Source organism: Portunus trituberculatus, chromosome 47 (genome assembly GCF_017591435.1).
Source record: "Portunus trituberculatus isolate SZX2019 chromosome 47, ASM1759143v1, whole genome shotgun sequence".
Classification (NCBI taxonomy): Eukaryota; Metazoa; Arthropoda; class Malacostraca; order Decapoda; family Portunidae; genus Portunus; species Portunus trituberculatus.
The window spans coordinates 8,601,713-8,627,552 of NC_059301.1; the positions used below are offsets into that span (position 1 = coordinate 8,601,713).

General features: G+C 38.6%; 1 long non-coding RNA gene across 3 annotated transcripts; it reads right to left on the bottom strand.

Moving 5' to 3' along the window:
- On the bottom strand, positions 1-24,657 carry LOC123520437. Of its 3 annotated transcripts, none has more exons than XR_006679253.1 (5): positions 24,454-24,657; positions 23,699-23,858; positions 22,834-22,964; positions 21,816-21,915; positions 1-1,053 (listed from the first exon to the last, which is right to left on the bottom strand). It is a non-coding gene; the product is annotated as an uncharacterized LOC123520437 (long non-coding RNA). The 3 variants fall into 3 exon arrangements; XR_006679252.1 differs by lacking the exon at positions 1-1,053 and adding an exon at positions 20,456-20,650; XR_006679251.1 differs by lacking the exon at positions 1-1,053 and adding an exon at positions 20,456-20,918.
- Between the last annotated feature and the right edge of the window lie 1,183 nt (positions 24,658-25,840).

A 25,840-nucleotide genomic window follows, 5' to 3' on the forward strand; every position in this document is an offset into this window, starting at 1 on the left:
TTGTTATACATTATTTTTACCATACAGTAACAGACACCCAATCTTTTGGCTGAGAGAGAGAGAGAGAGTGAAGGAAAGAGACCATAAGAAAGTTATATTTATTGATCATTACGTAGATAAGAAAATATCTGGATTATTTATCTATCGTACAATAACAGAAGTGAAGTCAGTGAGTGGCTAAAGAAAAAAAGAAGAGAAACATGAAGGAGGTTTCGTTTATTGATCGTTAGGTAGAAGAGGAAACCTATGACTAAGCTACAGGAGAAGAGGGACCTTTATGCCTGGACACGTTCATATGTTATTCAGCAGCCTCTACACTACGGCGATGCGTCATGCGTTGCAGCAACTTAATCTCCTCTCTCTTTCCAACACCCTCGGGGCGATGAGTGGCTGTATAGCTTAAAGTGCCACCACACACACACACACACACACACACACACACACACACACACACACACAGGCCTTGACGTTATTCATTCGTTAGTGATTCCTGGTGGTGCCTCGCTGTCAGACAAGTAAGGTAGCGCGGCGTACTCTGATTAGTGATGGGCTCAGCTCTACACTTTCCTCCTCACCATCACCACACCACCACCTGTCTCTCCCTCCCAGTATGGTCAGGTGTAAGTAAGATTCCTATCAGCTCGGCGGTGTGTGATAACGGGCGGGTGTTCAATTAACCGTCCACTGACTGCTGTGACGTTTGAAAGTGCCTTTTTTATTTAGTTCGTTTTTCACAATTTGCACATGTATAACGTTTCCTCGCCCCTTCTCCCAGTTCATCAATATCACACACACACACACACACACACAGAGAGAGAGAGAGAGAGAGAGAGAGAGAGAGAGAGAGAGAGAGAGAGAGACGGGTAGAATAAAGAGCTCAATCACCGGTCAACATACAGTGGGCGGGAGACGGAAGACACCTGTGGGAGCACATCCTGGTTGACTAACTTGCTTCTCACGTGACGTCACTCACTGATTCACTCACGGGGAAGTCTGTGCGGCCCGCGGCGATCAACTCCCAGAGGCGAGCGTACAGTCTCATCAAGCGACGCCCTGGGGAGGAGTGTATGCCACCATCACAAGGACAGTGTTAGGGAGCAGTGTGAAGGTAGTAAAAACAGGAGTAAAAATGCATTGTGGGGTTTGATTTTATAAATGCTTCAAACTTTCTTTACAACTGTTTTCATAGGTCAGAGCAAAGATTCGTCAAGTTTTCATGAACGTTATTTCCCTTATCAGTGGTGAAGAACTTTCTAAAATTATCACTAGAATCGTAAAATCACCCTCGGAAATACACTATAATTTTCCATTACAAACCAGTCAAGATATGATGTTGAAATTTTCGAGAATACGTATGCGTTGAAATTAAGATACAGAGAAGCACCGTGTTGAAAGTGTGAATGAAGGGGAAGCAATGTTAGCAAGTGTGACAAGGGCAATGTAAAAGGGTAGTGTATGTGATGGGAAAGTTTGTGATATGTAAAGGTTAGTTGTAAACCTTAAATATCAGGCAGCGAAACACTGCGTTTGAATGGAAGAGTAGAGGTCGACAAGTCTGATGACACCTGCAACATAAACTCTCCTATGAAAATGTATGTGAAGATAAAAAGGAACAGATCACATCAAAGCACGTGAGTGGAATATAAAAAGAACTGAAGGAGGTAGAAAGAAAAATATATTCGACCACAGCTATTTCCACCCAGAGGGGCACAAAAAAGGGGACAAAGCAATGATGAAGGCTTAATTGCGTAACCATGAGAGCGTAAGTTGATATTTAATGCCAGAACAGGATCCTTGAAGGTCAACGGCAAGGATGGAATTTAAGATGAAGACTTGCAGAGGACGATCAGTGAGTGCTCGTTAGTAAAATAAAGACAATGCGGCGATGTTTGCCTTGCCCTGCACCTCCCCGTGTGTGGCTCGAGGGGAGCACGTGTGTGTGTGTGTGTGTGTGTGTGTGTGTGTGTGTGTGTGTGTGTGTGTGTGTGTGTGTGTGTGTGAGAGAGAGAGAGAGAGAGAGAGAGAGAGAGAGAGAGAGAGAGAGAGAGAGAGAGAGAGAGAGAGAGAGAGAGAGAGAGAGAGAGAACTGAAAAAAAAATATATTTGCGCACAGCATAACTAGAGGTTGATTCTTCTCTACTGATAAAGAAAAAAATAATGGCTGTTGATAAATAAAATAAGCATAAAGAAACACTAAAGAAAGATGGTTACTAACAGATAAATAGTAATGCCTGCCAACCCAAAGCAAAATCAGAGCAAGTGCAAAAAATATAAATGTGTACGGTTACAGTCTACCTCTCGAGAAAAAAAAAAAAATATAAAGACATAAATAAATAGCAGGAATTCTTCAAGCTTAACATGATCACTTAACCATTTTCATAACCAGTGGCTCCTTTAGTTAAGTCACCTAACCAACAAACGACTCACGCGTATACCTATCTTGAATATCAGCTATCATGTTTACTGATAACCTGAATATTTAAGGAAGTCAAGTTCGAATGCGTCATGTTATCTTTTTCTTTTATCCATGAGCATGCCTTTTTTTTTCTTCTAGGATGGTAGGTATTGCTTGGAATTCCTTTTATTTGCTCTAGGTTTACGTATATCTCACTGGTACTCCTGATAGTGATGATCCTGTAATAGTATTGAGGACTAAAGAGTATTATTATCCGGATCTGTGATAAGTATTTATGCTATGCTGATAAGATAATGTTTGTATCATACTTATGGCCCACGGACTTACAATTAATAGGGATACTGGGTGGGTCAAGACGCCACAACCACGAAGCTATAGTTGTGGTGCAGTGTTGCCTTTGAAGGTGAGGGGAGGTTATGACAGAGATCTGAGCCTGCACAGGTGTAAAATCTCTCTCTCTCTCTCTCTCTCTCTCTCTCTCTCTCTCTCTCTCTCTCGTTCAAACATTAACAAATTTGATACACTCATGATCATTAGATGCTCCTGCTAAAAGTGTAGTACATCTTCCTATGTTGTGCACAGTAATACCTCACATCACCAACGCTTCATTGCTATTCTCATCCCTCTGTAGGTTTCGATCATATGAGTGCAAGTAAGTACGTTCACAACTACGTATATAGTTGAGGCATTTAATCCAAACTTTTCGCATCTCGCAATAAGAGTTACCATTAAAAAACAGAGCCACAACACACTCGCGTCCCTTACAAAGTTCTAGATTTTACGCGAAACACAATGATGTACTCAGATTATATTGAAAGTTTCTACCGATTCGGGGTTTGAAATGCTGAAAAATTTATTCACATTATTAAACTACGGGAGCGGGTGGCCGAGGATCCATCACTTATCGCACTACAAGACACGACACCTTGCCAATCAGACCATAGCAGTCACCAGGGCCCGAGAGGAATTCAACCGACCTTGACTGTCCCGCCGCTACATTCTGAATCAAGGAGCGTATACGAGTATGTCATCCATGTTTTGAAGTCTCCCATGCTGGTGTCTACATCGCTTTATAGAGAGGTATTGGGGGGACCGTCTGTTTGTTTGCATCTCATTTGTCCTTAGGTGCACGAACGTCTCAGTTTCATATTCAGAAGAACACACTGGCACTCCCCTGCGCTCCTGAGTTAATCATGTAGTAGAGAGACATTACTAACAATAAGAATAGTGATCGATTAATCTAAACCTTTCAGTTCATATGGCAGTATTTTTTGAGTTCATTAAAATCGTCTACACTATTCAACTGAAATGACATGTGTTGTATCGTCGGTAGCACTCAAATGGTTAGGATTTTTTCATGTATGTACCTTCATACCCAGCCACGGTCTATTAGGAGTATAATCAACTGACCTTGTGCTGGCCGGTCTCTAGATTCTCCTTGCCGCGGTCTTCCCTTGTACATTCCATAGCTACCACCCGCCAGGCATGCCCGGTTCAAGGTAAGTGCGAGACCTTGGTCCAGCCGGTACAACGGAGACGCAGCAGGTTCTTTAAAGCGAAAGGTTGGCAATATTGAAGTTGTCACCTTTCGCATTTGCTTGCAAGTGAGAATGTGTGAGTGTGTGTGCATGCGTGTGCCTCATCTATGTTTTCTCTTGGCATATAGATAAGTTATTAATATTACTTACTGGTACTATCGCTATGAACATTATTAGCACAGACACATACACATACACACCTGTTCACCCAACGACCCCAACGTCCACCCACACACACCTACACACTTCACCATTCCTGAGGTCAGATAACACGTCGAGGAAATTTCCTTTGACTATTACCACATGAATGCATGATTATCTGCTATAAATGCGTGTACCGTAATGAAAATCATCTGTATTGGTAAGCTGTTATAGGAGTGTTCTTAACGTCTTTACCATACCTTACCGGAAATAGCGACGCGTGAGAGAGAGAGAGAGAGAGAGAGAGAGAGAGAGAGAGAGAGAGAGAGACTGGGACGGAGTTAAGTTACTCTTCTTCCTGTTTTCCAGCTCTCTTCTACGTGCTATATGCTCTGAAATATGAGGAAAAATAATGACGTACTGCTACACACACACACACACACAGATGGGTGAACGGGTGGGATTACGAACATTGAGGGCGATGGAACGGTTATGGATTGTGGAAATGAAAGGGATGGCTTTACACTCCTTACTTTCATCATCAGTTTACTATCGTACCCTTAAGCTCAACTTTTCATTGTACTATGCTCCAAACACGAACAAGGAAGAAAGAAGGTACGTACACTGTAAAGGTAAGGAAGAATCATAAAAACAGTATCTATATTACTCGTTGTTTTCAATCTATTAGCTTTTGTGACAATAGTGTTGGAATCTGTCTCTAAATCATATATTTCACAATTTATTCTTCCACATCGAACCATTTCATATATAACTTGATAGGGAGTAAGAGGAAATAAATGTTAAGTGGGTACTCACTTGATGCGTATCCACGTATTGCATCATCATGGTGTATCAGTGAGGACAGCGAGGCGTTGCATGGTGAGTGCTAAAATGTGATGCAAAGTTATGTACCGACCCCGATTGGTCATTTGTTGTGTAATCTGTACCGCATCGCTTGGACCACATTATGAAACGTCTCGAGGCCTTATATCAGTTACTTTTAATTGGTTCTATATAGCAAATAACTTGTAATTTTTATCTTGTCTCTGTGGCCTCTGGAAATAATTCTAATGACAAAATAATACGTTTCCAAATGCAGGCCATGAATGATAGGCAGCGACGGTTCAGTATGTGCAGACTCGAGCTAAACCATTTGGATGGTAATGGAAGTATAACATTTAATACATTGATTAATCCAAGGCGACTTCACAGCGCAAAAATGTAATTTCTAGCACTTGAAAATTTGGACTACTCGATCATATTTTGTCTCGAAATTTTATGCTAAACTTATATACATCTGTTCATTTTATCAACCCGAAGAGAAGGCATGCTAATAGAATACAAGGAGTTCACTTTGTACTACACTATACATCTTGAATGCATCATGGCACAGCAGGAAGGATGATACGTTGATGTAGGGTAGGCGTGTTGTGATACGGCCTCTCACAAGGACCGTTTTCCCAAGATCATAGAACAGCTAGGATTATTATTTCTTTTTTTTTTTACTTATGCATTATGCAAAATCCTTTTCTCATATTATCATTAAAATCATGAAAACTTGAAAATCCCTATAACTTTCATCACAGCCTATCAGAAGCGATTGAAATAAAGACGCCGAAAAGTTTGAGACATACAATAGGGACTGATGGTTACAGGGCCCAGAGGCAGGCTGGTTAGCTCCGTAGTAAAGGGATCGGCTCATGGCCCTAAATGGCGCGAGCTTAATCCTGATCCACAGCAGTTGCTCGGTGAGATTGGTTGTGCTTTCTCTTCAACCCCAGCTAAGGATTAGCCACAAGTTGATATGTTTGTGCATTCGATAGGTACTAAGCCCAAGCCTTTCCTTCTATACTCACGTGTGTGAGTGTGTGTAATATAATAACAAAGCTAACAGCACATTCTTACTGCTGTCAATCAGTCAACTATATCAGCAGAATCCTGTAATTATTTTTTCTTTCTTTTAACTGAGTAACTGGTTCCCCTTTCCATGGTAAAGAAGACTAATCATGAGCTGTAAAAAGCTTGAAAATTAGTGAAAAGTCAGTTCAATTATCTTAGTTGACGGTAAAAAAAAAAAAAAAAAAAAAAAACACAATGTTGGGTATTGTAGTTCTGGAGATATTTTCGTATTCCTCTCTTGATACCCGCTGTGGAATCAATCATTAATTATTATTTCCTCTACGTGCATGAATAGTGAGCGTGTGTGATGCGTCGACGTGTTCACATCAATCACCAACACGTGATCTGTGCAGTCAAGCGGCGACGTTTGTCACAAAAAAAAAAAAAAAAAAAAGAACAATGAAGTAATAAACTAAAGGCTGAGACGGCTCGTCTGTCATTCACTCTTGCTTGACTCGATTTCCTGCGTATGTCGTGTTGGATGCGACACTTTCCCACAAAGTCTGGCGTCGCATCACAGCCATGCTTGAGTTTCAACATTTAACAACGCAGTGCGGCGCCATGTGACCCTACTGTTGCGGTGTTATGCTAATAAATCGACCAAGTATCACGCAGAGCACTGCTGGGGGTGACTGCTTTTGCCGAAATTATGTTCTGGATTGCAGTCAGAGAGCAAATAATAGCATCAGGAATAGCTGAAATAACAAACAAATGCAGATAAAAACAAATCTCAAATACAAAGCAAAGCAAGACAATAAATAAATCAATGAATAACCTAACTCAACCTCAAAAACCTATAATATACACATTATACTGTTGGAAAAAAGTGATGATAAAGTAAAAAAAAAAAAAAAAAAAAAAAAAAGGCGTCTAGATAAAAACAAGAATTAAAAATAAAAAAATAAAAAACTAATAATAATGAATAGATCAGTATTTTATTGCCACAACTAAAAATGTATCGTGGTATATAGCACTGCTGAAAATTTTCATTTGATACCGAAGATATGATTTTTTTTTTATTCTAAAGAAAACATGAATTTATTAATATCTACGTCCAAGTGAAAACTGTAATTACAGCATTCTCTTCGTTGTCATGCAAACAGAATATAACATCAAAGAAAACACACAATTACATATATATTGCTTACATGGCAGAGACCCCCAAAAAAGGAGCTGCACAATATTGGGAATAGAATATGAGTAGTTCTTTCAACTATTGTAAGGTGCTATCATAATGTATATGTATCTAAGCAATGGCGCTGCTATACCTACACCTAATTTCCTCACCAACTTTTAATCTCCGTCAAGCTCAGTGTAAATGCATCAGCAACTGAGTTTTGGGTTTCATTCTTAAGGAGGGTTACACTGCATTACGCAAGATGAAATAAATAAATAGATAAATAAATAAATGGATAAATAAAGCTAAGAATCCAGACAAATAATTTTTATAATGCATTACAACCATACGGTGTGATCGCAGTCAAATGTAACAAATGGAAATCCAACACAACTAAAATTCTCCGGCCCTCCAATCACTCCTGCCTCGCCATAATAGTTCATTATTAAAAAAAGTTACCACCACAAACTTGTACGAATGAGAGCAAGTAGTCTCCCTCGCTCCGTTGCCTTCAGCTACCAATGACTTTAATCACACGCCACCTGTAGTAAAAGGCTCCTTGGCTATGCCTTATGGCGGATTCTTTATTTTTTTTTTTTCTTTTTAGTTTAGTGCAGCAAAGCCTAGTATTCTTACTGTTGGTACTTCGCACTTAGCATAATCACAACTTTTGCCTTAACTATTTCGAGTGATGACCAGTATTTCAAGAGTTTACTTGAGAGTACTTATGGTTTTACTTGTTGGTCTACAAGATATCTCATCAAGTTATTTGCAACTTTCATCATAAATTTCAGGATGTAATTTGTTGGGAGAAAAGGAGGCGCCGTAACTTCATTAAGGAAAGATGGATATTAAGCCCCAAATTTTTTTTTCAATCTTCAAAAAGTCTAATTCTATAACTACCTGTATATGGATCCACAAATTCAAGTATTGCAGATTCCATCAACAAAACTCTACGGTAAGAGCATTTAGCATTTCGTTAACTCTACGGGTGTCAGTAGTTGTATTTCGTAATATAGATGAGTGCATTTTTGTCACTGTATACTTTGGTATATAAATAAAACTTATAATTGAGACATCAATAATACAAGGAAGAGTTGTAAAATACAATCCTAAGAAACTTCAATAATTGTGAATTCAGTAAATGAGTAAAGCCACAAAAAAAAGTGTATTAGCTCATCAGCTAAACTTTGGCACAACGAGAGAGAGAGAGAGAGAGAGAGAGAGAGAGAGAGAGAGAGAGAGAGAGAGAGAGAGAGAGAGAGACAAAACTCCACAGCTCTTTACGAAATGAGTGATAATGAAGTTCATGATTCAACTGAAAAAAGTCAATATTGACGATCCTTTCACAACACAAAGTCTTGGTCTCTTCCATTTGTGAAGCCCATCAGCTTTTCTGTCAGTAAGCATAATAACAAAGATTTTTTTTTTATACATGATTTTTGACTGACATTAGTTTATGGAGACATCTTCATAAGAAATCTATTCTTTCAGTTTAATCATTACAACTCTTCATTTTGCATGCCCTATACAACCTGTGATGTCTGGAAATAAAAAAAAATAGCAGCTCTCCTTGATGTCATGGTGCTACAGTGGCTGGCTACAGATTGCTACCTCTTTACTGTAACATCAAAGGTTGCCAAACACTATTTTTTGTCCATAGCATACATAGGCTAAACACACACACACACACACACACACACACACACACACACACACACACACACGACACACACACACACACACACACACACACACACACACACACACACACATTCAATTATATGGATAAGTGTATGATGAAAAAAGATAATAACCATTATCATAAAACCTAGATTAGAATTTGCAGCAGTGGCATGCATGGTCACCATACAGGCAGAAAGACACCAAAAAACTAGAAAGTATCAAAAGGACCACTACAAAGATGGTCCCAGAAATACAGAACCTTCCCTATGAAGAAAGACTGAAGGGAATGGAACTATCAACTTTGAAGAAAAGATGGGAAAGAGGGGACCTAATAGTGATGCATAAGTTAGTAAACTGTATGGAAAAGATAGACAGATAAGACCTGGTATCACTGATGGAGGATGGAGACAGACGAACAAGAGGACATTCCAAGATCATGAAAAATCAGTGTCTGAGGAGTATTAAGAAGTTCAGTTTTCCACATAGGACAGTAGACAGCTGGAATGAATGAGTGAAGAGATTGTAGCAGCAGAAAGTGTGCACAAATTTAAGGAAAAGTTGGATAAATGTAGATAAGGAGACAGGTCACTATGAGCCCCATTCGAACCCTGTAATATACAACTAAATAAATACACACACACACACACACACACACGGCCCGGTAGCTCAGTGGTTAGAGCGCTGGCTTCACAAGCCAGAGGACTGGGGTTCGATTCCCCGGCCGGGTGGAGATATTTGGGTGTGTCTCCTTTCACGTGTAGCCCCTGTTCACCTAGCAGTGAGTAGGTACGGAATGTAAATCGAGGAGTTGTGACCTTGTTGTCCCGGTGTGTGGTGTGTGCCTGGTCTCAGGCCTATCCGAAGATAGGAAATAATGAGCTCTGAGCTCGTTCCGTAGGGTAACGTCTGGCTGTCTCGTCAGAGACTGCAGCAGATCAAACAGTGAATTACACACACACTGCTAGCTCAGTGGTTAGAGCGCTGGCTTCACAAGCCAGAGGACCGGGGTTCGATTCCCGGCTGGGTGGAGATATTTGGGTGTGTCTCCTTTCACATGTAGCCCCTGTTCACCTAGCAGTGAGTAGGTACGGGATGTAAATCGAGGAGTTGTGACCTTGTTGTCCTGGTGTGTGGTGTGTGCCTGGTCTCAGGCCTATCCGAAGATCGGAAATAATGAGCTCTGAGCTCGCTCCGTAGGGTAACGTCTGGCTGTCTCATCAGAGACTGCAGCAGATCAAACAGTGAAACACACACACACACACACACACACACACACACACACACACACACAAGTGCACACACACACACACACACACACACACACAGTCCGGTAACTCAGTGGTTAGAGATCTGGCTTCACAAGCCAGGGGACCGGGGTTCGATTCCCCAGCCGGGTGGAGATATTTGGTTGTGTCTCCTTTCACGTGTAACCCCTGTTCACCTAGCAGTGAGTAGGTACGGGATGTAAATCGAGGAATTGTGACCTTGTTGTCCCGGTGTGTGGTGTGTGCCTGGTCTCAGGCCTATCTGAAGATCGGAAATAATGAGCTCTGAGCTCGTTCCGTAGGGTAACATCTGGCTGTCTCGTCAGAGACTGCAGCAGATCAAACAGTGAAACACACACAAAGCGGCGAGGCAAATGGGCAAGCCTCTTAATGTGTAGCCCCTGTTCACCTAGCAGTAAATAGGTACGGGATGTAACTCGAGGGGTTGTGGCCTCGCTTTCCCGGTGTGTGGAGTGTATTGTGGTTTCAGTCCTACCCGAAGATCGGTCTATGAGCTCTGAGCTCGCTCCGTAATGGGAAAGACTGGCTGGGTAACCAGTAGGCGACCGTGGTGAATTATACACACACACACACACACACACACACACACACACACACACACACACACACACACACACACACACACACACAACAACATTAAAACAGAGGAGGGAAAGGGGAGATTTAAAAGCAGTGTATAGAGTGATGAAAGGACTGGAAAATCTAGACAGAAGAGACTTACTGATTTGGGACACCAGTAACACAAGAGGATATAGAAAGAAATTTATAAAGGATGCCTGCAGAAGAAATATCAAGTTCAGCTTTCCACAAAGATGTGTAAAGGTATGGGATGGTCTAGATAAGAGAGTCGTTGAAGCAAGAACAATTCATAAATTCAAAGAAATGTTGGATTTTTATATATATGGAGATGGGACAGCATGAGTATTGCTCTTTTCTTGTATGCTACAACTAGGTAAACACACACACACACACACACACACACACACACACACACACACACACACACACACACACACACACACACACCCGGTAGCTCAGTGGTTAGAGCGCTGCCTTCACAAGCCAGAGGACCGGGGTTCGATTCTCCGGCCAGGTGGAGATATTTGGGTGTGTCTCCTTTCATGTGTAGCCCCTGTTCACCTAGCAGTGAGTAGGTACGGGATGTAAATCGAGGAGTTGTGATCTTGTTGTCCCGGTGTGTGGTGTGTGCCTGGTCTCAGACCTATCCCAAGATCGGAAATAATGAGCTCTGAGCTTGTTCCGTAGGGTAACGTCTGGCTGTCTCGTCAGAGACTGCAGCAGATCAAACAGTGAAACACACACACACAGACACACATACACACACACACACACACAGAAACAAACAAACAAATGTATCACCTCTTATTAGAGCTTATAGCCAGCAAAAAATATATTGTAGAAATAGTCGATCACTACTAGATCCAGTTCACTACTTTTACTTTTAGATTCAGAATCAGGCACATCATGAAATATGAGAGTCTGAATCATCACTGTGTGACATAGCTAGAAATTCCTGAAAGAATTAGGCAAAAATATAATAACAATAAGTTTCCAATAATGCAAAGCACCATAAAGGAATGACCAAAAAGTCTTTGTACAGATAACTTCAGGCAGAGAAGTGAAGCAGTAAAGATGACATCATTAATAAAGACAATGACTGATTGTTGAATGAGGTGGCAAGTATATCACTTTTAAGGACAACAGTTGGTTGTTGATCATGGCTCATGTTCATGCTAGCAGTAAACTACAAAAGGATCACAGACTGACAGCATGGAAAACTACATCCCAGTGTGTGTTGATGCTTGAGGATACAGACACTTAAACATGGTGTGTGGCATAGAGTGCATATAGTACATAAACATTTATGTTTGGGTGTGAAATGGTTAAGCTGCTCTAGTAATTTTTTGAGTAGTAAAACAGTAATATAGTATCATTACCCACCACACAGTGCAAGTGACAATCTTATGATTAAGTGCAAGCAGAAGGCTATCAATAGTGTAATTTTATGTGTATATCATATCATATATGTGTTTACCCAAGTATGAGAAGGAGTTAGTGTACATTGTTCAATTTAGTCTCCAATTCATGGGTTGTCCTTGCACCAATCCCTTCTTCTACCAGTCCATCACAGGTTTTCTCCATTCACTGCAGAAAAGTGTTCTTGATATTTTTTCTGCATATTTTCCCTCTTATTACCTTTTCATGACCTCTTAAGACATTTGTATCCCATATCACTATATCTTCATCATTAGACATCTCTGTTCCCTTCATCACTCTGCATACCATGATCAGGTTCCCTCTTTTCCTTTTCTGTGTGTATTTACTTAGTTGTATTTACTTAGTTGTGTTTTACAGGAAAAAAGCTATGCTTGTGCTGTCCTGTCTCCATACCTACAGTCATCCAGTTTAGCCTTAAAGTCATGAATATTTCTTGCTTGAACCACTGTTTCATCCAAATTGTTCTATATTTCTATGCTTCCATTTGGAAAACTATATTTCTTAATGTCTGCTCTACACACAGTTCTTTTTCAATTTCACGCTGTGTCCCTTTGTATTTCTTGAGCCTCACACCAATAAGTCTTCTTTGTCAACTATGTTCATCCCCTTCCTTGCCCTTTATATAGCAATTAGGTCTCCTCTTTCTCTTCTCTGTTGCAATATTGGATGTTTTAATTTCTTTAATCTGTCTTCATACATTATGTCTCTTAAACTTAGAACCATTTTGGTTGCAGCTCTTTTGTTTTTTTTTAATTTTCTAGCCCTCCCACAATATGAGATCTTGTCTGTCTTCTTATGCTTTTCCCTTTTTTTGCATTAAATTCCATTTCCTATTTCTTGCTCCACTCATGTATCTATTCGAATCTTTTTGTAGCATTTCACAATCCATGTCATTTTCCGCTCGTTTCAGTAACTTTGCATCATCTACAGTGTATATGTTTGTGTGTGTGTCATTCATCATGGTCATCTGCTGGTCACCCAGCCAGCCTTTCCCCTACAGAAAGAGCTCAGAGCTCATACTAACTGATTTTCTGGTAGGACTGAGACCACAACACACATCCGACACACTGGGAAAGCAAGGCCACAAACCCTTGACTTACATCCCATACCTATTTATTACTAGGTAAACAGAGGCTACACATTAATAGGCTTGCCCATTTGCCTTGCCACTCCTGGGACTCGAACCCAGGCTCTCTTGGTTGTGAGCTGAGCGAGCTAACCACTACATTATGCACTGTGTGTATTTACCTTGTTGTATTTACCTAGTTGTGTTGTACAGGGTTCGAGTGGGGCTCATAGTGTCCTGTCTCCATATCTCCACATATCTAATCTTTCTTTAAAGCTATGCACATGTGTTGTAACAACTTCATCACTCAATGCATTTCACTTTTCTGCCATTTTATGTTGAAAACTGTATTTTCCAATATCCTTCACACACTGCCTCTTCATAATCTTTTTTTGCATGTCCTTTTGTCCTTCCAGCTTCTTCTGTCACCAGCACCAGGTCTTCCTTGTCTATCTTTTTAATGCCATTAACTATTTCATACAATGTTATTAGGTCTCCTCTTTCTCTTGGTAGTCCCATTTCCTTCAGCCTTTCTTCATACGTTAGGTCCTTTAGTTCTGGCATCATCTTTGTAGCTATCTTCTGGATCCGTTCTAATCTTCTTATATCCTTTTCAATCTCAGCAACCACACCACTGCTGCATATTCCAACTTTGGATGTATCATGATTGTAATAATTTTTTTCATCATATCTTTGTCCAAGTACGTACTGAAATGTCACTTTAATATTAGTCAACATTTTATGGGACGATCCAAATATCTTACTTATATGTTTTTTGGGATTCAGATTTTCTTGTATAACCACTCTCAGATTTTTTATCTCTTTAGTCTTCATTATTAGTTCTCTCATGTAATAGTTCCATACCAGTCTTCTCTTACGCTTTCCTAATTCCATTACATAACATTTCTTGGCATTAAATTCTAACTTCCACTTCTAACTCCACTCATAAATTTGTTTATACCTTCCTGCAGCAGCATACAGTCATCTTAGGTCTTGATTACTCTTAGAAATTTTGCATCATCAGCAAATAAATTAATATAACTGGTCACTCCATTCTGTATGTTGTTTACATATATCTGGAACATAATTGGGGCTAACACTGACATTTGTGGCACTCCACTTGTTACTTTACTCCAAGATGAGTATGTATCTATGATCACAGTTCTCATCTCTGCCCTTCAAGTAATCCCTTTTCCAATCTAACATAATTCCTCTCAGTCCTCCTATGTTCTCTAACTTCCGAAGTAGTCTATTATGAGGACTTTATCAACAGTCTTTTTTATGTCTAGATATACAATGTCCACCCATCCATCTCTGCTCTCCAGTCCTTCTATTACTCAAGTAGAAATTTAATAAATTTGACACACATGACCTTCCTGTCCTAAACCCAAATTGTCTGTTCGATATAACATGTTTTTCTTTCAGATATTTGACCCATTTTTTCTTGAAAACAATTTTACATATCTTCCTGACAACACTTGTAAGTGACGCTGGTCTGTAATTTAATGGCTCAGTTGACTTTCCTCCTTTGAACATTGGAATTATGTTGGCTCTCTTCCAGTGGTACTCTCCCTTCTTTTAATTTCCCAAATTAGTTCTAACAACTGATCTTTACATTCTTTTAGTATCCAGCCTGATACACCATCCAGCTCCATTGCTTTCCTGATATCCAAATTTTCTAGTAGTCTTTCAATTTCTTCTTTGTGCACTTTGATTTCCTGCATACCTCAGCAATGCAATGTCCTATTTGGTTCTGTAAACTCCTTGATCTTCTTCAGTGAACACAATTTTGAAACTCTCATTCATTATTTCACTAATTTCCTTTGCTGTTTGGTATGTCTTCCCTCCTTTGATAATTTTTTTACTGTTTCCTTATTCTTCATCTTACCATCTATATATTTGTAGAAAAGCTTGGGTTTATCTTTGCTTTTCTGCACCACATCTTTCTCAAAGTTTCTTCCTCTCTCTTTACTCTAATACATTAATTTCTTGCATCCTTATACTGCTGTTTGTTGTTTTAATTTCTCTGCTTCTTTTTTAGTTTTTTTCCAAGCTTTATCTTGTTCCCTTTTACCTTCTATACATCTGCCATTGTATACTTTGTATACTTTTCTTTACTTTTTAGACAGGTATGCATTTCTTCACTTTCTTATATTTCTGTAGAAATATAACACAGTCCTTCCATTCAAAATGTTCCTCCATTCTATTCCACCAAAATTTTTTCTTAACTTTTTAAAATTTGCTATTGCATAATTTAATCTCTCTCTTTTTGTAGTCATCTCTGTATCTTATCACATCCTATTCCTGTATTTCCAATACTAATGTTACATGGTCACTTCTTCCCATTAGACTAAGGTATTGTATACTGAGTGGGGGCTCAGGCTTCATTGTGAATACGTACTAGGTCAAGCAAGATGGTTCTTCTTCTCCTCTTGACACATCTTTGTGGGAAACTACATTTTTTAACATCTCTCAGATATCTTCCCTTCTTCAGCTTTTTACTGTACGATCTTGTGCTTTGAATGTCATATTCTTCTCTCAGGATCAGTTTCTCATTATCCACTTGGTCCATTCCGGTGATAAATTTATAAACCTGTATCAGATCCCCTCTCTCCCTTGTCTGTTCCAGGGTTAGTAGATCCATAGCCTTTAGTTTCTCCTCATATGTCATCCCTTCAAATTCTGGAACCATTCTTGTAGCCATTTTGTGTAGTCTCTCCAACTTCCTTTATGTGTTTCTTTTTATGGGAAGTCCACGCTACTCCTGCATATTCCAATCTGGGTCTTATTATAGTAGCTACTTATCAATTTCTTCATCATTTCTTTGTCCATGTAGTGAAATGCTAATCCAATATTCCTTAGCAAATTATATGTCTCTCTGAAAATTCTATCCATTCTACTGGTACTGTTGTTCCATTTTCTATTGAGCATTTAATGATGTTGTGTATAGGTCTTGCTAGTTCTTCCCTACATTCTTTCAGTATTCTGCCTGAGACTTCATCCGGTCCCATTGCCTTTTCTTCATCCAGTTCCTTCATTTACTCTTTTATTTCAAGCTTGGTTACTTTAATCTCTTCCATATAGATGGTCTCTTTATTACCTTGTGGTCTTTCAAATTTGGATTCCTTAGTAAAGACCTCCTGGAACTTATTATTTAACAGTTCTGCCATACTTTTTGGGTCTTCCACCATCCCATTTTCTCCTTTTAACCTTTCTATTGTTTCTTTTTGTCTTATTTTTCCATTTATGAATCTGTAAAACAATTTTGGTTCCTCCTTGCATTTTTCGACTATGTCCTTTTCATAGATCCTCTCCTCTTCCTTCCTCACTTTAACATATTCATTTCTTGCTATCTTGAAGTTTACCTTATTTACTGCATTTCTATTTCTCCTCCACCTTTTCCATGCTCCATCTCTTTTCTCCTTTGCCCTGGCACTCTGCATTAAACCAGTCTTTCTTTCCTTCTTCCTTAGGTCTATATTTCGCAACATATTCCCTGACTCCTGTTTTGTATACATATTTCCAAAAATAAGTTATATTTCTCTTGCACCCTCTCAGAGTTTTCCATCTCCTCCCAGTTAGCGTATTTGAAATAGTTTTTGAGATTCTCAATATCAGCCTTTCTGTAATTTAATCGGTCTCCTTTGTATGAATCGTCTCTATCTTCCTTTCCCTCTATATCCATTTCTAATATTACATGATCACACTTTCCCAATGGGCACTTATATCTTATATCATCATTCATTTGTATAGCCCTTGCAAAAACCAGGTGTGTGTGTGTGTGCGTAATTCACTGTTTGATCTGCTGCAGTCTCTGACGAGACAGCCAGACGTTACCCTACGGAACGAGCTCAGAGCTCATTATTTCCGATCTTCGGATAGGCCTGAGACCAGGCACACACCACACACCGGGACAACAAGGTCACAACTCCTCGATTTACATCCCGCACCTACTCACTGCTAGGTGAGCAGGGCTACGTGAGGAGACACACCCAAATATCTCCACCCGGCCGGGGAATCGAACCCCGGTCCTCTGGCTTGTGAAACCAGCGCTCTAACCACTGAGCTACCGTGTGTGTGTGTGTGTGTGTGTGTGTGTGTGTGTGTGTGTGTGTGTGTGTGTGTGTGTATTTACCTAGTTGTATTTACTTAGTTGTAGTTTTACAGGGCCTGGGCTTTTACGCTCATGTGGCACCGTCTCCATATCTACAGTTATCCAATTTTTCTTTAAAACTATGCACACTCATTGCTGTCACCACTTCTTCACTCAGACTGTTCCACGTCTCAACACATCTTTGTGGGAAACTATATTTTTGATATCTTTTAGACATCTTCCCTTCCTCAGCTTTTTACTATGCGATCTTGTGCTTCGACTGTCATATTCTTCTCTTAGGAGCAGTTTCTCATTATCAATTTGGTTCATTCCATTGATCAATTTATAAACCTGTATCAGATCCCCTCTCTCCCTTTTCTGTTCCAGAGTTGGTGTGTGTGTGTATTTACCTAATTGTATTTACCTAATTGTAACATACGGGAAAAGAGCTATGCTCGTGTTGTCCCGTCTCCATATCTATTAATGTCCAGCTTTTTCTTAAAATCATGAATATTCCTTGCGTTGACCATTTCCACGTCTAAACTATTCCATGCTTCCACCCTTCTATGAGGGAAGCTATATTTTTTCACATCTCTCCTATAAGTGGCCATTTTAGTTTTTCCCATGCCCTCTCGACATTCTTCCATTCCACATACACAGATCTTCCCTATCCATTTTTTCCATGCCAATCATCACTCTGTATATTGCTATCAGGTCTCCCTTTCTCTTCTGTTTTCCAGGGTTGGAAGTTGCATTCTTTTCAGTCTGTCTTCATAAGTCAAATCTCTTAAGTCAGGCACCATTTTCGTTGCAGCCCTCTGTACTTTCTCTAGTTTCCTTATGTGTTTCTTTAAGTTCGAGCCCACTGTATTGTTGCATATTCAAGCCTCGGTCTTATCATTGCAGTAATTATTTTCTTCATCATTTCTTCATCTAGATATACGAACGCCACTCTTATGTTCCTCAATAAGTTCAATACTTCTCCAATTATTTTGTTTATATGTCTCTCTGGCGATAGGTCATTGGTAATTGTCACCCCAAGGTCTTTTTCTTCATGACTGGTTTTATGTCTTCATTTCCTATCTTGTACATACTCCTGATTCTTCTTTCACTCTTGCCAAACTCTATTTTCTTGCATTTTGTCGTGTTGAACTCCATTTGCCATGTACAGCTCCATTTCCATATTCTGTCCAAGTCTTCCTGGAGTAGTTCGCAATCTTTGTCACATCTCACTTTTCGTAACAATTTTGCATCGTCTGCAAATAGGCTCACATAACTGGACACCCCATCCACCATGTCATTTATGTAGACTGCGAACATTACTGGTGCCAACACTGATCCCTGTGGAACTCCACTCTCCACCAATCCCCATTCTGATGGTCTGTCCTTAATTATTGTTCTCGTGTGTGTGTGTGTGTGTGTGTGTGTGTATTTACCTAGTTGTAGTTTTACAGGGCCTGGGCTTTATGCTCGTGTGGCCCTGTCTCCATATCTACACTTATCCAATCTTACTTTAAAAGTGTGCACACTCGTTGCAGACACTACTTTTTCATCTAAACTGTTCCACGTCTCAATACATCTCTGCGAAACTATATTTTTAATATCTCTCAGACATCTTCCTTTCTCAGCTTTTTACTATGCGATCTTGTGCTTGGATGTCATATTCTTCTCTCAGGATCAGTTTCTCATTATCCACTTGGTCCATTCCGTTGATCAATTTATAAACTTGTATCAGGTCTCCTCTCTCCTTCTTTGTTCCAAGGTTGGTAGATCCATAGCCTTTAGTCTCTCCTCATATGTCATCCCTTCAAATTCTGGAACCATTCTTGTAGCCATTTTTGTAGCCTCTCCAATTTCCTTATGTGTTTCTTTTATGAGGGGTCCACACTACTCCTGCATATTCCAATCTGGGTCTTATTATAGTACTTATCAATTTCTTCATCATTTCTTTGTCCATGTAGTGAAATGCTACTCCAATATTCCTTAGCAAATTATATGTTTCTCTAAAAATTCTATCAATATGGCTTACTGGTTGATTGTTTTCTTCCATCGTCACTCCTAAGTCCTTTTCCTTTTGACTTTCTCCAGTTCTACTCCATCTCCCATCTTATAGATTCCCACAGGTCGTCTTTCACTCTTTCCCATTTCCATGACATGGCTTTTGTTCACATTGAATTCCATTTCCCACTTCTTACTCCATTCCCAGATCTTATTTAGGTCTTCTTGCAGTATTTCACAATCCTCCTTTTGCTTTATAACTCTGCACAGTTTCGTATCATCCGCAAACAAATTTATGTAGCTGTTCACTCCTTCTGGCATGTCGTTAATATATATGAGGAAAAGTATTGGTGCCAATACTGATCCCTGTGGCACTCCGCTTTCTACTGCTCTCCGCTTGGACTTCATATCTTTAACTACCGCCCTTATTTCTCTCCCCCTCAAATAATTTTCCATCCATCTCAATGTGCTTCCTTTTAAACCACCCTTCTCCTCTAACTTCCACAGTAATCTTGCATGTGGTACTTTGTCAAATGCCTTTTTTAAATCCAAGTAAATACAGTCAACCCATCTCTCTCTCTCTCTTGTACTCTATCAACTATTCTAGAGTAGAAACTCAATAAATTAGTTACACATAACTGACCTTTTCTAAAACCAAATTGGCTATTTGATATTAATTTGTTGTCTTCAAGGAACTCGATCCATTGTTTCTTTATTATTCTTTCACACATCTTGCATATTACACTAGTTATTGATACTGGTCTGTAATTTAGAGGTTCTTCCTTCCTTCCACACTTATATATGGGAACCACCTCAGCTCTTTTCCATTCCACTGGTACTGTTCCATTTTCTATTGAGCATTTTATGATGTTGTATATAGGACTTGCTAGTTCTTCCCTAAATTCTTTCAGTATTCTGCCTGAGACTTCATCCGGTCCCATTGCCTTTTCTTCATCTAATTCCTTCATTAATTCTGTGTGTGTGTGTGCGTGTGTGTGTGTGTGTGTATGTGCACTTGCTCCAGTATATCAAAAGAGGGTATATAACACATGTAATGTGAGGGAAGAAAAAAGTAATGTACATATACTATAACTACTTTTCTACTCCTAGACTAGTGTTAATACAGTGAAATATTTCTCTGCATGATATATCCAACACAGATATTACATTGACTTGTGGATAGAATAATATATTAGTATAGAGAAATGATCATTAATTCATTGTCAATGGTACATGAAGCCGCAGTGTGGTGGCTGAGGTGAGAGTATAGCATCCTCTGACAACACGGAGCAGCAGCGGCCAGCCATCCAGTGCTGCCCCTGCACCGTGTCATTAAAGGCTGCCATGTACTGCCATGTACTTGGTCAGCACCTTGGCATCCAACAAGGCACCTGAAGTTTTAACTTTTTATTTATTCTATCTTATTTAATTCTATTTATTTATTTTTTGTACAGGAACACTGAATGCAGCTTTTAGATTCATAAGTAATGATGACCAACACCTTGATATTTATCACCAATTGTTTAACATTTCATGCATTATCTGATGTGAGTCAATGACAGCCTTTGATGACACTATACTGCGGTGACTGGCTGTGTTACGTTGCACAGTGTCATCAAAGGAAGTCAAGCACTCTTTTTAGCCTCTGATCTTCTTGCCCTGGAATATGTTAAAGGCATTAAAGATTTGATAGTTCATTAGATAGTCACTTTAAAAGTAAACAAATATATAAATATAAAAATTAGTAGAAAAAAAAAAATTAAACAAATCAATTATTGAAATGAGATAAAATGAAAGGCAAAGTCCTCTACAAACTACTTTACTCATTCAAAAGAGATAGAAGGAACAACTATAAATAAGTAAGGCCACTCCACAATAGGAGATTCCAATTTGAAAAGGAATATTTGAAAAAGAAAAACATTTACATAAACATGTACCTACTAAATATAAAAAAAATTAAGAAGAAAAACATTACATATAAAAATATAGAGAATGTAAACAAGCAAGAATCTGGTTGTCACTTTACACACAGTTTCTCCACTACTCCTAGGGATGCTTGAGTCATTCAGTACACAAAAAATTTGTGACACACAATGGAGGAAAACAGAGAGGTGGGAATGGCAAGTCCTGCAATATATACTATAATGCTGTAGTGTACTACAGCACCTGCTTCGAGCATATAAGTATTAGTATTGATAAATTTATGTGGTGGATTTCTAAATCTGTTGGTGGTATGCAATAGTACACACATACTTTTTCAAGAGAAAAGATTGACAAACATCCTCAAGTGAAGAAAGAAGGAAAGGCAGTGGATGATGATAGGGAGTTGGCAGAACAGCTTCATGACATATACATATTAGCATGGGCACTGCCCAATTATTGAAACCAAGACATACCAAATGCTTGGCAGTTACACCATCTCTTACACCATGGTACCCACACTGGTGACATTTCACACATTACCCCTGGGTCCACCTCCTGCATCTGCTCAACTAAGGGACTATGCATCCTGCAAATTCTACTCATCATATGACATTAGAATCAAGGGAGTCTTACCAGAAAAGCAGCTACAGCATGGAGATTAAATCCAGAAACTTGTGCTGGCAGATGTGTGACTTGTTCCATCATGGTGTCTTCAAGTAATGTGTCACTCAAGCTGCAACATGACAGGAGGCATAACTTGAATATGGACATGTTTGTAATAATAACTGTATGACAGTGATACTTCTGTAGAGTGAGGAAGAAAGTGACTTAGGTTCCACAACCTGTTTATGTACTTGTAAAGTTCCTTGTGATGGCCAGTGTGTGGTCAGTAAATCTCTCATGTGTCTCTTTGTACGTGTAGATCAAGACCCAGTAAGTGTGGCAGTGCCTGTCTCTCACCTATCTGCTTATGAGTGAGTCTGCCTTGCCTTGCTTACCTTCCAGTGTAGTCTTGACTGAGTTCAGCATGCACCTATAATCAGAGGTCAAGGAATACTTTGCTCTCACTGTATTCATGAAACGTTAAAAAAAGTATTCTAATTGGTCTGAGATTGGAGGTAATAGCCCTGTGCTGATTCACTTCTACTTGGATCCACATACATGGGGAGTGAAGCTGTTGTAGTTGTAAGGAAGATAGATTACACACAAACACAAACACAAACACAAACACAAACACAAACACAAACACATACACACACACACTAAAAAAAAAAAAAAATAAATAAATAAATAAAAAAAAAATAAATAAATAAACAAAGAAAAATAAATTAATTAAATAGATTAGTAAAAATAAATAAATGGAATAAATACACAGATAAACAATGAATGAAATAAAGTTAATATATAAACATATAAAACAAACAAAATGAATACCTAAGAGAATACAAATAAAGAACAGGCACACAGATATCCTTACAAGAGAAACACTATATACTGACTGATATTTTCCTTTTTTTTTTTTTAGATTATCTTCAACTTTTTAGTATTTCTTGAAATGATTCACTGTCCATTCTAAAATACCCGTGAAATTTACTTTGATCTTCAATCAGATGAGGGAGCAATGTGTGAAATTCCCTTTCACTTTTCCTACCTTGTAAGGCTGAATGAACTCAGTCATTCTTTTATTTTCCATTTTTTCTTTTTCCATTATCAAGTACGATGGGGATTATTTCTAACTCAGCTTGTGAAAAGTCACATATCCTTTGCTGGTGTGGTGAGGCTCTGATAATGGAGAGATGACAGGACAGTTAGTGAAGTGAAACAGAAAGGTATGTGTATGTTCTAGGAGTGTGACTGGACTGTGGTTCTGGTGAGCCCTGAGAATGACTTTCCTTAGAGTGTGGATAATGACCAAGAGAATCCTGCAGTGTTAGAACCCAACATTTTCCCCACATTTACATAAACTTTTGCAGAAACCATCTATACCTTCTGAAACGGGGAAATTTTCGTACCTGTTCAAGGTGTTGAATTTCATTTTATAGCTTCTTCTCATTGATGACAATTTAAAATATGAAACACTTAATTGGAATAAGCTTATGTAGTTCACAATATAGTACATAATATGCCCAATAGAATGTGCATATGATAAAGTGATTAACTGCTTTTTAAGATACACTCAAAGGTTGCTGAAGTGTCAAAGAGCATTCACCACTAAATCTTGTGAGATGCAGCAGTGCTGATGGAAGGCTCTACTGATCAGTATCTGAATTAATGTTTTAATGATTTAATATTGCTGCTTTATGACTTGTGTTGCTCAGGTTTCCAAAAACTGACATCAAAATGTTTTCCCAAATACTCTTCACCTCATTAGTACTTTATTCCTAATAAGCATTTCATTAGTTCTCAGCTGCACTAGCATTCCCTTTGTCTCTCTAGATATTCTCATCCTGCTGTCTTCCTATCTCTTACAGATGATTGCATCTTCATGGATAGTATAGCAGGTTGTAGTGACTTACAGCACTGCATCACAGAGAGCTGGTGATATGTAGGATGGATACCATGATGAGTGAAGACACTCTGAAAAAGGTGTAACCCTGGCATTATTTGACATCTGAGGGAGAGGCCATGCTGTGGTGCACCTTTGCCCTGGACTTTAGCAGCAGTGTTACACATATCCTGGAAGGAGGAGAATCAGACACAGAATATTGAATATATAATGGTTAGAGTCCTTTGGGGTCACAAAGGGAGCTGGGATAGCATTCATGAAATAATGCTGCTCTTTATTTATAGATCATACAAGAAGCATCATCATTGTATTGAAAAACAGACTGCACATTTTCCTAAGTCAACCTTAATCACCTCATGATAGCTTGCTCAGTTGTATAGTCATGGCAGAAGATATTGATAATTTCTCTAATTCCTCCATTTCTTGATCTCATAATGTCTTTGATATACTGACATACACCAATTTCCTTTTCAAAGTGCCTATTCTTCCTTGCATCTTATTCTTATTATTTCTGTACACCATCAGATAAATTCAGTGTGTCCATTCTTTCACTTCAACAAAACATTCAGTTTAATGTTACCTCAACTCCACACTTATAGGTTCCCAGCTAAGTCTTAAAACATCAACTGTGCCATGTTCTCAGTACATCCACATCTTTTGACAACTTTCCAGCAAGCACATTAAGTTCCACTCACATAAAGTACCAACTTATTCACATTCATGAAATATAAAAGCTGCTTTTCCAATGAAAGGAAAGCATTTCACCTGTTTGCTGAGGAAATAACTTGAGATCCATGAAGTTCTTCTATCACAGAGACAGTCTCACTCACTTCTGACTTCTTGATCTACAGCCAGTATCTATCCCACTGCCTGTAACAGTCACATCCCTCAGTGACAAAATGTATCAAAACAATGAGAGACTAATTTTAGAATCAGTGGTTGGTGTCACTGACCAGTTAATACTGTACACTCTTTGGATAAATCTGATAACATTTCTTTGAGAACATATTTCACAACAGTACTTAGTGTGTAGCCACAAGTAATATACTAAATGGAATTACTATCTTATACTGTTGTAGCATACAGCACATGCCGTAACACCACTTCTTGGGGCACAGTTCATGCCACTTATCACTTTATCACCCAGCTCAAGGACAGATATGAGTATATTAAGAGGAGCTGAGACAAATACACTTCTAGAAGAAATTTTGTCCATAATAGTCATTATTAGTCAAGAAAATAAGTAAAGAAAAATATACAAAGCATGTATAGACTGAGTATATTAAAAACTGCATCATTACAATTGTATGAAGGCATTAATATTTTTCAACATTATAGCAGATGGGTAATGTAATTTTGCTTTCATGTTAACCTACAACAATTTCATAATCATACAATGATAAAAAAAGAAGTGGAAGGAATTATGGTGGCATGAATTTTGTAGAGGACATGAGGTTCCTGCTCGATATTTTCATCTTTCTGTTGACCAGGAATCTCAAGACAAAATTAATAATAGAAAGGAATAAGACTATGGCTGCTATTCAAATAGTAAATGAAAAAGGTACTTGCATATGGAATACAATGGGAGGAACAAGCTTCTTGGTCTTTTGAGAATAAATGAAATATCAATAGGTAAAAGCATTAAGTAGATAAGGTTTAATTCTGTAACCTCACTGTTGGAGTTCTAGACTGTCATATTTCAAAGACAATTTCTATAAACATAATCTTCACATTGCCACATATATAGTTCTGCTTCTTCACAAATCATGTAACTGTAACTTTATAATTTTGTGACAGATTTCTTGTCAACATTTAGCCCCTCTTTTAAAAAGATATCAATTGCCTTGTTTTGTAAGATTACCAGTAAACTAATTAGTGATCTATATCTAATTATAGTTATTTATTACTAGATAACTGCATATAAAAAAAAAAAAATATGAAAGTATATTTCCTGTGATGATAGTAAAATACAAGTGCTTACTTCCATCATAGTTTTGAAATCTGTGGACTTAAACTAAGAAAATGCACAACAATGGAAGCAAGTATTTGTCAATCAATTTTATATGTACTATGAATGGACACATGTTCATGGACACAGTTGCCCATTGGTGATGCCTCCACTCAGTTAATGGGGTATAATAGAATGCTGACA